Source organism: Euprymna scolopes, chromosome 11 (genome assembly GCF_053919585.1).
Source record: "Euprymna scolopes isolate OS-2025 chromosome 11, ASM5391958v1, whole genome shotgun sequence".
Classification (NCBI taxonomy): domain Eukaryota; kingdom Metazoa; phylum Mollusca; class Cephalopoda; order Sepiida; family Sepiolidae; genus Euprymna; species Euprymna scolopes.
The window spans coordinates 118,970,552-118,986,799 of record NC_136492.1 but is presented as its reverse complement, the minus strand read 5'-3'; positions in this window follow the sequence as shown (position 1 = coordinate 118,986,799).

Below are 16,248 nucleotides of genomic sequence, written 5' to 3'. Positions count from 1 at the left end.
TGCTATAAAATGCGACCAACCTAAAATTATGAGGATATACCGTTTCAGACGAGTGTTTTTTGTGTAAACCTGATCAGTGTACCTTGCGCCATGTACTATCTACATGCCCAAAATCACTTCAGATGTACACCTATCGACATAAAAAAATAATAATAATGGAATTTTTGTAAACATAATATAAGAAAACAAACACTCACGGAATCCATGATTCACTTTCACAAAGAAATAAAATGCACTGTGAGCAAGAATGGGATCTACTGAATGGAGCCATTGACTAAAAAATGTCTGTGGATATCAAGACATCTCTACAATATCCAGTCCACGTAATCTGAGCTGAAAAGCGGATATACATTGAAGCATGGTTGGATTCAAAGAAGAGTGTTCTTCTCATAGAATTTCCCATTCTCTTGGAGGAAAACCAGGAGGAACTGCACGAACAAAAGAAAAACAGATATGAGATATTGCGTATGATTACATAGAAAAGAGTTCGAGATGTTGTGTGATTCCCATTGAGGTCAGTCGTCGTGGATTTTTAAGACACTCAGTCATTTTGTTTCTTATAAAAATATGAATCAGGAGCCACTTTCTGAAAGTTGCCTCTGGCCATCTTAAGAAAACACCTTAATATTGAACTAGTCGAGAGCAGAAAAGACTTAAGCATGAAGAAACGTTATAATTTCTATTTGTTGACATGTTTTTATTAATACCCTGGCAGGTGGCAAAAGCTGCTTGGTAGAATCAGGAGTATCAGAGCGGCATTGAACTACCGAAACTATGTTATCACCCCCGTTGGCGTCTTTCACTGTTGTATGATGAATATATATATATATATATATATATATATATATATATATATATATATATATATATATATATATATATTCCTGGTTTATATTTTTCAGGGGTGAAGCTACTGATGAATTTAACAGGGTTCGTACAAGAGTGCCCAATACCGAACTAGGGCAGTAGCTATGTACAGATCAAATTTATTAATTGTGATGAATAAAAAAAAAGTGAAAAAGCTAGCTTACCGGTTTTGAACTTCGCTTAACATAGCTGAAATCGAGGTTTATAACGATTAAGAAAAAGTACATGAGATAAAAATATGGCGGGCGACAAGTGGGGAACAAAACGGGAAAAATTAGATATAAACTACACTAAGTCCTAAAAGATTTCTTCGTTATTTGCAGGGGGAAGGTCTTAAGGTCTTAATATAATGTAAACATAGAGAAAATCTTTAAGGACTTATTGCAATTTCTATCTTTCGCACTTGTGCCCCCCCCATATTTCCATCATATATAATCTTTTCTTAATCGTTAATAACCTTGATTTTAGCTCTGTTGAGAAATGTTCGAAATCGGTAAGCTAACTTTTTCATTTTTTTTTGTAATTCATTATGATTAATAAAGTCGTCTGTACACAGTTATTACAAGTCTAATCAGGAGGCGAAAGACGTCTCAGGTTAGGGTTAGAATTCTCTTCCCTGTTATGTATAAATTTTAGTACCCCTAATAAACTTTTCTAATATATATATATATATATATATATATATATATATATATATATATATATATATGTATATATATGTGTGTGTGTGTGTATAGATATAGTCATAGTCACTTCTTGACAGAACAAAATCTTTCCTTTGCTTTATTGTTTATTATTTATCTATTCTCATGTACTTTTTAAAAAATATTTTGTTTTAGTTATTTCAGTTAATACGTTTTATGATTTGTTTATATATATTATTTATTTATTCATATATATATACATATATATATATATACATTTATACACACATATACATGCGGAGATATGATCTAAATGTGTTATCTATCTTCTGTGGAAACGAAGATGGTCCTTCAGACTAGCCTTGCTCTTACACAGTCTTTTGCAGCGGTAACACTTTAGTGTTTGAGATTGAGAGACACAAACCGATACTGTCTCACTGTGGATCCTTATATGACGCTTCAAACCCAGCTAGATTTGCAGACCATAGAGCAAATAGAACATCTGTGCTCCGCAGTGTATTTCCCGTCAAAGAAAAGTTGATTTCAATGTGATCGCTAGTGGCTAGCTAGACCGGCTCCGAATAAAATTTTTACCGCATAAATCACAGAAGTGGTTCTGCACAAAAACTTCTACCATACCGACGTATCAGACAGGTTTTTCTTCCGGATCTAACGCTTCATTTTTGCATGCTCATATTTTTTCTTTTCAAAGCTATCACAGCCACGATAAACCATGGAGCATTATTTTTTACGATCCTTCGAAGCACTTTCTTAACTAAACACGTCAATACCGAGAGCTTTCAAATTATCATTGATGTTGTCCTCAAACCGTTTCCTTAGTTTATGTTATGGACGCTTTCTCTGTAAAATTTCACCATACAACAGGCGCTTTGGCAATCTCTCGTCATTCATCCTTGTCAGATGTGTTGTCCACCTCATCTGGTTGCGTATAATCAACTCCTCGATACATGGTACATCAGCTCGGATGACAACATCCGTGTCAGGTGTAAAAGAGTTCCACCTGATTCCGAGAATGTGTCTAAAAATGTGTGGTGGACTCTCCCCATGACCATAAGTTGTCCAGGTTTCAGAAACGTAAAGCAGAGGTGGTAAAATACAAGATTGATAGACACTGATATTTGTACGAAAGGTTATACCTCTGCCAGACCATACTCGCTTCTCTAAGTTACCAAAAACTTTAGTGGCACGCTGTATCCTAAAATTGAACTCAGCATCCAGGGTTCCGTCTCTGGCAAGAGTGCTACCCAAATACACGATTGTGTCAACCACGGCAAGTCTCTGGTTATTGACAAACATATTTGGTTCTACATACAAACTACATGGTGGAGGTGTGAACATGCCCTTTGTCTTCTTAAGATTGATATACACATACTCCTAAAAAGAGATCCATGATACCCTTCATATCTCTCTCACTATAGGCCACAACATCAGCGTCATCTGCGTAGAGCAGTTCACGAACCAGGTGCTGAAAGATCCCTGTAGAAGCATAAAAACGACGAAGATCAATACTTTACCTGTGGTTCTGAAACGCAAATAAACAATCATCAAAGGCATAGGAAAGCATAGTTGCAAAAGAAATAGAAAAATTGTAGGTGTTGGTATATTACTCTGCTTCACGTCATTATCAATAGGTTCTAAGAGACATGCATTGAAGTTGAAGTCTTCATATAAGTGTGGAGCCCCCTGAGTAACCGTAGAAATTGAGGTAGGTATCCTAACTTTCCAAAATTATCATCAGTACATTACTGCTCACCGTATCAAATGCCTTAGTCAAATCAACAAAATCCTGATAAAGTGGAACACGGTGTTTAGAACATTTCTTTTTAAACTGCCGGGAAAATAGAAAGCTTATTACCCCAATGTAAGAAGACTTCCACAGGAATCCCATCAAGCCGCGGGTCTTCCTAGCATTTATATCCTCGATTGCATCCCTAATTTCGTTCTCAGATGGGAAATCAGACATTTCATAGATTAGCTTCTGTTGTGATAAAATTCATTGATGACGCCCGCATCAACATTAGAGGTGTTGTCAAAGAGATCAGAATAATGCTCAGTCCAAGGAAGGAAAATCTTGTTAGGATCATTTATAAGAGTAGTTCCATCACTCGAGAGTAGGGGAGATGTTGACAGTGTTCGAGGAGCAGGGGCTTTTTTAAGCAAATGGTAAATGCATTTGGAGTCTTTAAGATCAAAGGCTGTGGATTTGGTTGGCGAGTTTAGCCCATCACTGATTTTTAATTTGGAGAATTCGCCTTAGGAGAAAACTTTGCTTGCTTTAGGTGACAGTTGAAGAGATCTGCGACTTTCATGAGAGGCAGATAACATTTTATGATGCAACTCACTCTTAGCACTCAAGAGTTGAGTTATTTCAGAATCATTATCATCAAACCAATCTTTATGTGTAGATTTACGGAAGCCAAGAACACCTACACTAATATCAAACAGTGTATTTGTAAAATGCGCTCATGATGCATCAAAAACAGTAGAATAAACTACGGATCGAAGTATTTCACGTACACTTAGATCATCCGCCTGGGAATCTTAAGACCACCTGGCCCATACTTCCTCCTTATACAGATTTTCGGCTTCCTGCGTACTATGTAAGTGATCTGTGCTACATTCAGCTCCACGCATGACACACACATTACAAACATCCTGCAAATCTGCCCTCCTGGATATAATGTAGTCAATCAATCGACCTTGTTTTGAACGAGGATGGGTCCAAGTAAACTTATGGACTTCCTTGTGGCTGGAAAAGTGTTACAAATAGCAAGGTCAAACTGAGTGCATAGATGGAGATGATGCAGACCATTACTGTTGACCTTGCCCACACAAAACTAGCCGAGAGAGTCCAATGTGTGATGATCCTTGCCCACTCTTGCATTTAAATCACCTATGAGTAAGATCTTTTCAGAAAAATGAATTGAAGAAATAGTAAAGCTGAGATCTATGGTAAAACGCTGTAATGGTCCCTTCGTCATGACACATGGTAGGGGCATATACAGATAAAATCGTCATATATCGTCTTTGTGCAAGAGGGAAGCGCATCATCATAATTTTGTCACTTACACAGATTGGCTGTTCGATCCTTTTTAACCAAATCAGACCGCACTGCAAAGGCAATCCCGCCTTCTCGCTTTAGCCAAGATGGCTTTCCTTTCCAGAAAAAGGTCTATCCCGAACCAACTTCCACCAATTTATCTTCATCACTTAAGCGTGTTTCAGACAAGTCGCAATGTCTATGCTATACCTAGCGAGCTCTCTTGCAACAATATCTGGTCTACACTATCTAGGACATCCAGCAAAGTTCTCACATTCCACGTAGCAACAGTTAGGTTATTTCTCTCCTGATAAAATGTTGTATTTACCTTGTTTATTATTATTATTTCAATTTTATCTTGTTTCTTCTGAAAATATAGACCAGCTGCCGACTGCAGGAAGCCGAACAGCTAAGAAAAGAGTAGACAATTTTAGGTCACCTTTTCTCGACCTTCCCCAAGTTCATGGGTGAGCAGTGTATTCTTAGAAAAGGCTGCTCGGACACCAAATCATCCCCCGAGGTTGCTTCCACACTGTAAGCGATTAAGTCAACGATGTTAGATAAATGACTGGCCGGCTATGTGCAGATTTGCAGCTATGCACTTCCAGCCCGCCAAGCCTGTACACGTCACTACACACCTATCGGCACAGGTCTTTTTGTTTTAGGAAGAAATATATCCGCACATGATGACCGCGACACAACATGCTTTTGCAGTAAAAAATATAAAAACAAGCCGCGAATAATATATTTTTATATTATTTATATATAAATATTATAAAATATTATGGGCGGTTTGTTTTTATATTCTTTTTTTTTTTTTACATATCCAACATTTTTTCACTTGTTGTTGTTGGTAATATATAATTATATTAAATTGCGGTTTCACTTAATGTTATAACCAACAAATTGTAGCATTGCTACAAATATAATTTGCTGATTTAATTCTGTACTCTGATGAGAAGAATAGAATAATAGAATTCTTTGCAACTCCGCGGAATAAGGACTTTATGAATTGTTTTTGGAGTATTTAGTCGAACAATAAATTTTGATACTTCTAGCTATCGGACTCAAACAATGCCGATTCTGGAGAGGCGTGGTTGATTATTACGTAACCCATGCTTCACAATTGCACGCGCATGGGGTATCCATTGCCTCTTGAGACTGAACAAAGGCACTGATTATATATATATATATATATATATATATATATATGATTAGTTTTTTTGGAAAAAGAAACTCAGCAGAATGCTCAATTAAAAGGAAAATCTAAAATATAAGAACGTATTTATATTTTGTATGACTTGTCTCATCTAACAACTTTCTGTACACAAAATACAATATATATATATATAATATATATATATATAATATATATATATATATATATATATATATATATATATATATATATATATATATATATATATATATGGCGATTAAGCTACACTGAATATTCCGCGTAGGATTCTAGAGTGGATGAAACGTGGAATATTCAGTGTAGCTTAAGCCTGAAGAATCCTAGAGTGGATGAAACGGGGAATATTCAGTGTAGCTTAATCGCCATATATATTTTATAAACTACGTATTGAGCACTTTTGATGTAAATACTTAAATAAGTTTACGCATAAATTTATACTTTCGTATATTAATTTATGTGAGTAAATGAAGTAGTTATATATATAACTATATAACTATATATATATATATATATATATATATATGTATATATATATATATATATATATATATATATATATATATATATATATATATATATATATATATATATTGTTTTCAATCAGTCGATATTGCCGGTATTTTTCTCTCTTTCATCTCGATCGAAATCTTAACATTTTACTATCAGAACCGATATCAGAATATTAGCGATTATTTTACGTCATGACTTTTTCTCTTTCATACATTATATGTCTTCATGTTCTTTGATGTGAGATTTGATAAATTCTGATATGTCGTTATTTATAAATTATGTCATCCGTTGCTTTGTAATCCATACATCTAGTTTGTCCATTTCATAAATGACATTTACTTCATTTTTGCTGTGTAAGCAATCATGGCATGAGTATCTTCTTAATAAAACATATTCTTGCTTGGTTAATGTTCGCAGTTTTTATCTTCATAAATTTTTCAAAAATTTAAATTATGTTTCTTTTCTTCTCTTTATTAGTAATCCCTTTCATATATCATCTGAAATTTATTTTTCTTGTTAACATATTTCGTTTTTTAACAGATTTTCCCATTCTTATCCGCTTTCCACTTTCGATGAAACTGTTTTTGTTTGATAATATGTATTTTAGTCTCTATTTTCGACAGTAATTATATCACAAATCAGAAACAAAGAATCTGAAAGTAATTGTAGGACTCACTCATGCACTAGAAATGCATTTTTTCGAACTGTATAAATTAACTTAAAGAGTAGAGTTTCGGGGTGGTCAGTGTTTTTTCGTTGTCTGTCATCTTGGCGTTACATACTACGACGGTTGCTCTTTGTATATGCTGTTTTATTTTTGTTTAAATATATATTTCACTTTTTCTGATTAAACTCAGTATCCGTGTGACAATTCCAATGCAACAACAGTACTAAGAAAGATATTTGAAACATTTTTATTAAAATATAAATCCTTATTAAATTAAATCCACTCAAATTCATTATAGTTTCTTCGTAAACAAGTTGTAGCTTCATGAAATTAGAGAAACGAGACTGACCACCTCCAAAAAATATAGTTATCACTCACAGAAGTACGACTGCAATAACTGTCAGGTCAACCGAACGATAAACGTAACCTGAACGCTTCCGTGTACACGACTCAACAAGAACAATATCGTCGATACAACCAGTCATGATATTAGATACTCCCCTAGACACGGCCCTGTACGGTCCAAAATAATTCCTTCGAAACGACCCAGCACGATCCCGAACAACTCTGTCGACAGGACCTCAGACGGTTCGAGCAATTTCATCGACACGACCTGATAGAACCCGACACGGTGCGACAAATTCCATTGATACGACGCGAAGGACTACCGGATCAACCTCAGCAGTTACTCTCTGAACGACATCTTTTTTTTTAGTCCGCGAACGCTCATATTTTCACCGTAGATGTGCCCGAACAAAACAACCACACAAAATTCTTGAGCACTTCCGCGCATGCTCGTCACACACATTTATCATTTTTATTAATAAAAAGGAAGAATAAATTACACTAGGACCATCCGAGACTTAAAAGGAATTGGAACGTATTTAAACTATCGAATAAAAAAACGTTTTTAGCTATAAAATTCTTAGCAAATACGCATATAAGATTGAAAGGTTTGAACCGATTTACATCTTGCAAGGTTTTAAACAAACAGTAATATAACTATTTTATGTATACATTAAATATATTAAAGCAAATTATATTTGTATACACATTTAATTTAATTTAATTTACTACAAAGATCAAACGATATCGTAATAATGAAACTTAACAAACATTATAGAAAAATAATTTGATAAAAGCATAACGACACGTACAAAAAAAGCTAAAAAAATGAAAAAAAAACAACAAAAAAACTTTATAGATAGCGTTGAATAGGTGCAGTTTGTACTGAGTAAATTCCCGATGTGTGTGGCGCAGAGAAAGAATGGAAGATAAACGACTCGCAACCTGCATTCCGAAAGATGTTAAGTAATAAGAGAAGACTGAATCTATCTATATATCGTTATATAAAAGTTACTTTGTATGTGTGTATGTGTGTGTGAGTTCCTTACGCATAATTTCCAAAACGGCTTAGCCGATCTTTTGCAAATTTCACACAAAGGTAATGTATGTCTGGCAGTGTTTTGTACGAAAATTCATCCGATAAGTATTGAAAGTTGAAAAAATCCAACCCTAAAAATAGTCTTTCTTTCTTATAGATAAAAATAATCTTTACGTTGATATGACCAAGGGTTATAATTCTTAGCCAATCAACCGAAATTCAATTCTCAGCAAATCATTTCTTTTTAATAAAAAGAGAATTATTATCATCTGAAGATGTAGAGTATTCGACTACAAATTTAATGTACCCATGTTCAAGCTCGGGCGTACCTCACCATTTTACTTTATTTTTCCTTATTAATGAGTTCAATCTATATATCTATAAAAGTGAAAATGTCTGTGTGTGTATGTGTCTGTCTGTGTACACTTTCCTACTCAAATAACTCTGTCAATTTTCAGTCTACAGACTCGGGATTTGACATAAGGAGTATTGAGATTTGGGATAATCTTTTTAATCGATTTTCGGATAGAAATTTGCATGTTAAGAGGTCAAAGTTCAACGATTTAACCTTTGAGAACTCTACCCAACTCATCCGCCAATTTTGGGTCTAAACACTTGAAATTGTAGATGTAGGTTACTTGGACATGGCTCTAACTTAATAATTTGATTTGAGCCAAAAAAGTAAATGTTCAGGGTAAACATTCGGGTAAAAGTTTTTAAAAATTGACCTCTTCGGTCTCTACTTAATTACTCAGCCAATTTTTGGTCTAAACATTTGCAATTTTAGAGAAAGTGTATTCAGACATAGGGCAAGACTTTTAATCGTAGTTTTTATGAAAATTTGCCTTCCAAGGGGTCAAAGTTTAAAAAAATTTACCTTTGCGGTCTCTGGCAAACTATTATGCCAATTTTGGGTCTAAACATTTGAAATTTTACATTAAGGGTATTCATACACGCAGCAAACTTTTTAATCAGTTTCTAGGCTAAACTTTTTTCTGGCAAGAGACCAACGTTTACAGATATGACCTTTGCAGTATCTAGCAAACTCCTCCGCCAATTTTGGATCTAAACACTTGACATTTTAGATATAGGTTACTTGGACATGGGTCCAACATTTTAATTTAATTTGAGCCCAAAACAATAAACGTTAAGGGGTCAAAACTGGGATCAAAATTTAAAAAATGTTACGTCCGCAATCTCTACCAACTTTTCTCTATGGTAGTTAAGGAAGCCTATTATATAGAAAGGCATTACTGTACATATTCACACTTTTTAATATATACATATGCACATAAAGTTATGAAAAGTACATAGGGCCCGAGCAAAGCCTGGCGGAACTGCTAGTCTACAACAAAAGAAAAGGCACCGTTTAAAATCGCAGTAAACTATTTTTCCTTTGCATATTTTAAAACTAAGCATTAATCAGAAGTGACGTTTCCAGAACATTCATCGTTAAACCCAAATAGCTGCTGACATGATATTGTAAACACAGACGAAATTTGATGAAAAGCAGTATCACAATTATTTTATTTTTATTTTTTTTTGCGAATTAGTCCACTGGACAAATTATTCCTGGTAATATATAATATTTAATAGTGGATTGACTTTATAATACATACTCAATCTAGATAAATTAAATATCGTGTTTGAGCGTATTGTGCGACCGGGCAACGACGGGCATTCAGCTAGTCTCATATTAAAAGCACATAGAACATGAACCGGATTTGAAAACATATCAGCACAATCGATTGACTTAATAAAATGAAGACGGATGATAAATTGTGGGGTTTGCGTGAAAAGTCTATAACCTCCATTTATATAGTTTTTATTAAATATACGACCAATTGTACATCGACCATTATACGCATATTCTTATTGGTTATACATACTTTACACTGTTCATTAGTTTTGTACTAGCTTTATTGAACTGGCGTTGCAAGGAGTATTTTGTTATCAACGCTTGTTTCGAATTTAATCGCTTCTATTAAGTAATTTTCGTAAAAAGAGAACTTTAGCTATAACGAAATGCAGGAATATTTATTATTTAAAATAAATTGGTTTCAAATAGAAAAAAAAAACGATCGGCGTCTTACAAAACTTTAAAATTAAAATAAAACACGTTTTTACCCTTCAATTTACATTATATTCATAATTAGAGGGAACCAGAAAACACATGCTCTGGCATTTGAACTCCATGTAAATATGTTTGTTTTAGCTATCAGCAATAATTGTAATGTCTATATATCCATATACGATATTTAAACATTAGTATTATTTTGCACTACGAAAAGCAGGAAACCTTTTAATGGGAGATTAAGTAGTTGTGTCTACACACAAACACTGGGGGGAAAGTAATAAAAATACATGATTTGTGAAACCCTATCCTAAAACCGGAATAATACAGTAGAGACGGAAACGGTGCATACAATGTTGGCGTAACGAAAGTTAATTCATAGTTTTAGGAACCACCTAAAAAGTATCCAGGTCGGTCACACGGACACAGTCCCATGAATCACAAGGGAAAAGCAAAAAAACACGTCATCCACTAGAAAACATGAAGTAATATCCGAGATAATTGCCTTCAGTTTTATTTGAGCGCTGTGATTAATTCCATATCAAGGTAATTAAAGTGTCATATTGCGCATAGAAAAAAAACCCGAGGTTTAAATCTCATGAATAAAGACGTGACTAATAATCTACAAAGAACATTCAAAATATTTTTATTCCGCTCGAATGGATCAGAGAGGATGGCAAATAGCATTGTTATGATGACTGAACTTATGCATCCGGGACATGAAAGTCCCATCTCTCTGTTGCAGATATTGACAGTGTGAGAAATTAAGAAAACTACCCTTGTCACAGATGTGCGTAGGAAGCAGAGATCCCTCATTGAATTCATCCCTACAGAAAAAAAATTTGAACCAATATACATTCATCGGCGCCTGTTGAACGTTTACAAAGCCGATGCAGTTAATGCCAGCAGAGTTAGGATATGGGTTCGTCTGTAAATGTCCCTGAAGGTCATGTCAGCACTCTTTCATGAATGAAAGCGTCAAAGACGAGAATCAAATAACAAACCAAATATTTGAATAAAGGTGGTAATGTCTAGGAGTATGCCCTCCCGTAACATTTAAAAGTTGTGGTGAAAATTGAATAAAAATTTAATTTAAAAAAATTAAATAATCTTTATAAAATATTTCCAAATAAAATGCTTGAAGCAATTCTAAAATTAAGAGCTGATTATTAAAACAGATTTTCCTTCATTTTGTTCCTTCTGATGAAATAATATATATACATATATATATATATATATATATATATATATATATATATATATATATATATAAATCATGATGGAATAAAAGTCCGATTTTAGTATTCAAATAAATTTGTGAAACATTGTACCTTTTGTATATATTCACCAAATTGCACTTTTATAAATTTTACAAAGTAAGGTATAAAAATTTAATTCACATTGAATCAACAAAATTACCTTGGATTTATTTTATGTAATTTACATTTTGTTTCAATTTAAAAACATTATCTTTCATCTAGAAATTAATGATATAGATATAAAATTTTCAATGATTTTTTTTAAAGTGAAACATAATGTAAATTACATAAAATAAATCCAAGGTAATTATTTGATTCACTTTAAATAAAATTTTTATTTATAAAAGTGCACTTTGAAGATAAATAAATTTCAAATTGAATATTGTACCTTTATTTTTTAAGCCCATAGTAAAAACATCTTGTTTAACAATTTTCATGACTTGGATGAAATTCTTTTCTAACTGGTATGCATATTGTTTGTAGACAAATGCTTCTATTTGCATATATATATATATATATATATATATATATATATATATATATATATATATATATATATATATATATTCTCCCACTCTGAGCATTTTCCAGGAAGAAGGAAAACTCTATTAACTCATATCACCTGACTGTATTAATATTTTTTATCTTACTATTTGCAATTTCCCAAATAAACATAAACATCCTTGTCGAACGCACACCATCATTTTATGGCAAAAGTTAATAGAAATGTAAAGGCATCATATATTCTTGTTTACCCAAGAAAAGTTGTACTTAATCTTAATATAAACCGTTGTTTCATTTGCATCTCCGATCGGTAATACCAAATACATTATTATTTTTTAATCAATAATTAGTTTGAAAACTTACACAATTTCCTAATAAAACAGACTTTGCAATAGTGATGATCATCGGTTGAAAATAAGTTGACACTGATGGTTAGGTAAGCCTTATTTTTACCATTATTAAACTAGTATCCATGCATATACGCACACTTATATATGATTATTATACTAGATTTGTTTTAAGTGTGTATTCATTTAACCGGTTGTATATTAATGTATTTCTAAGCAGTATTGTGTGTAGAAATTATTGCACACGGAAAAGAAGATTTCTCACTTTTTGTGAATTCCAACTAAGTCTTATAAAACCTCAAAAGAATAAAACTCTGCCCATTTACATGCTAACGAGCTCATGGTGCGAAAGGAATTGGGTTCTTTTCACAAGAACACATTGAATATAAATGAACCATCATGCTTCTTTTAAGTTATTGAAACATTGCGTTATACTCTATATATTCACGCATGTGCTTTTTCTTACGTTTTCAATAGAATTCGCCTAAGAAGTATTTTTTACTTAATGTCTGCGTTACAATAGAATTCTTTGTGAATAGCGAACATATGTTCATTGTTACCTACTTTTGCGATAACAATCCATTCTCTTTTATAATACTCCATAATATTTTCAAAATAGCGTGTTTCGTGGAGCATAAAAATGTTTAGAATATTCTACAAGGTGTCTGAAGATCTAAGTTTCTGTGCTTACTATGAACACCTCCTTTCAAAACGTAGTTAACAAATAAAAGAAATATTTCTAACACCATTTTCAGGAACAAGTGAAACTTAAACCATGCATTACTAACTTTATAAAAGCTATTTTTCTTCCCTAGCATCTCAAAATACTTATAATAACTAAGTAGTATTTTATCTTTTACTAAATGTTTAGATGTATCTCTTTCAAGATTTTTTTTTTTTAGAATTCTATATTAACTATCAACAGAAAAATATTTAATTATGAGATTTAGAAGTGTCGTATCTGGTTTTAAGTTTTAATACCAGAGTATATGGTGGGGTTAACCAAATAAAATGTATATTCTTTATGTCCTGTATGTAATACATACAATAGAATTCCTGAATACGCATTAAAATTTAGTAACAAAATACAGTACATTATATAATACACATGTATATAACCAAATACCATCATACCGTAAGGCAGGTAGATACCGTAACCATGGGTCGGAAAAAAAACATCGTATTCCACTTCGTAACATTTTTTTGTTTGTTAACTACGTTTTGAAAGGAGGTTTTTATAGTAAGCACAATCTTTCACGAAAGACACTCGTCTAGCTGAAACCACTGTCAGTAATTTTCCCCACTCTTTATCTGTGCCAAAATCAAAACGTAGATTCCATGACCAAAGCTTCTTTCTTGACACACCCATGGAACTCTTTTCCGTTTGCCTGTTTCCCACCTGACTACAACTTGAATGTCTTCAAGTCCAATATAAACAAATCCCTGATGAATCGCCCTCCCCCCTCAGTAAGACACTTTATCAAATCTCCAATACTAACGATTACTACGATTTTATCCCATTGAGTACTGTACACGCAATACCCCTTATCCTCGAGTGGCTTCCAGGGCTTGATAAGTGATGACCTCCATGTAAAAAAAAAAAAACAAAAACAAAAGAAAACCCCGTATGCTAGGGTCGCCGTATCCAGGGGTCCCACTTTTGTTATACATCTTAGGACCATAGATGTTAATTAGTTTATTAAATAATTTTTCTTACTTCAACTGTTAGTAAAGTTACACTTCATAAAGTCAACCATATAAATAATTAAATGGCAATAAATATACTATAGAATAAACATATAATTCATAAACTTATGTTTATATGGTGTTTATTAAAGTTTCGTGATCTCAATGCACTTTGCTATTGGCAACGTACTACATTAAAAGTCGGTCAGTAATAAAATATAGTAAACGAATACAAAATTGCTGATATCAGACCTGAGGCAAAAACCAAGAAAATTAAACGAAAACAAATATTTAGAAAAATATCATAGATGTTGGGGAAGAAATGATTATTTTTGTCCCGAATTCTATTATATATGTATATATATGCTTAATGCAAAATATACTTATGATAAAATATACTTATTACAGTTATAAAGTTTTTATTTAATTTGTATCTGTACATTTGAAACTTCATATTCTAAATGTGTCAGTGAGTTGTATTATAACGCAGACAATAATAAAAATTATTAGAGATTGATATTCTTCCGGGGAAATGTTTCTACGGTTTTGTTTTGGGGTTGTAAAAACCTCTATATCTATGATAGTATGGATTCGTCTGGCACTATGTAAGTGTTGTGGTCCTGTTTAGGAGGTCATAATATTAAGGTAAAAGAGTCCTGGTGTTCACTTCGAGCGGTTAAACTACGCGTGTGCTCTCGGTATTTATTTGTTTCCCCACGAAAAAGAAAATGTGACACAAAATCGTTTTTAATGTGGGAGAAAAGGAGGTCCCGCAAAAAGGGGCACCCCGGCAGTGCGCAAAAATAAAATTGCCTTAGTATAGAAAGGTTTCCCCCTTCATTGACTAAGAACAATTTAACTCGGGTGAAGTTCCAGAGCAGACACCACACCCCGGCCACCGAGAGGAGAACTATGCGTGTGCTCTCTGCTCAACGGCAGAAATGTCTGGCTTACATAGTGCCAAATGAATCCATACTATCATAGATATAGGGGTGTAAACTACCAGCGATCCCCTACTCTCCAAAGATTTATTTCACCGAAATATAGTTTTTCTTTCACGAGTTGACCTCCAAGAGGTCGGTCAGTTTCTTTTTTTCTGCCTGAACGACATATTTCGGTACTAGCTTCAGAGGGTTCCACGTCAAATGCGTCATAGAGAAGATCCAACGTCTTTTCTTCTGGCGGAGTCTCACTTAATTCGTTTGACGCGCATTTGTGCATCTGGTTCAAGTGTTTCTTATGCGTGGACTGCTGTTCTTCCACCATGTAGTCCATACGGCCGATCCGGTTCTTGATTGTTCCCTGCCCCCAGAAAGTATTATTATCTTTGTACATCTGGAAGTATATTTTTTCTCCCGGCAAGTAATTCTTCTTAAAAACAGTTGACCTTGTGAGTTTTACCTGTTTTGGCAATAGTTTGGCAAAGACTGGCCGTATTTTCCTCGCGAACATCATTCCGCCGGAGACATTCGGGATGGCATATTGTCGTTAGGGGTTATGAAGAGAATTTATCGTGAAGTCAGCCATTAGGCTTTTTTACCTAAAGACTTCAGGCAACTTACAGACGCTATCCACTACTATGAGGTAGTACTGCCCATCAAGTGGTTCCGCGTAGTCCACGTGCGTCCGTGACCATGGATAGTCAGCTTTGGGCCATGCCTAAATGGAATTGGTAGTGCTTTAGCAGTTAGTGCACATCCTCTGCATGCTTTCAAATTTTCTTCAATATCCTTATTCATATATATCATTTAATTAGAATTCATTATGGAAATGAGTATTATTTATGAATTTATTTTATTGCGAACAATTATCCCCATCCTTCTTAGATGTTGGTTCACAACGCTTCGGCCAACTATTCGTCTGGTCTTCGTCAAGTTGTAACCGCGACGGGATAGAAACTCCGAATCTTCTAACTGCATTCTCCGCAATTACTGCCATCCATAGTTGTTATCGTCTCACCACGTTTTGGTCAGGTAAGCATCTAGACGGCTTTGGGTAGGATTGAAACAGCTATCTTCAGACAATTCTCACCTGGAACCGTAGAGAT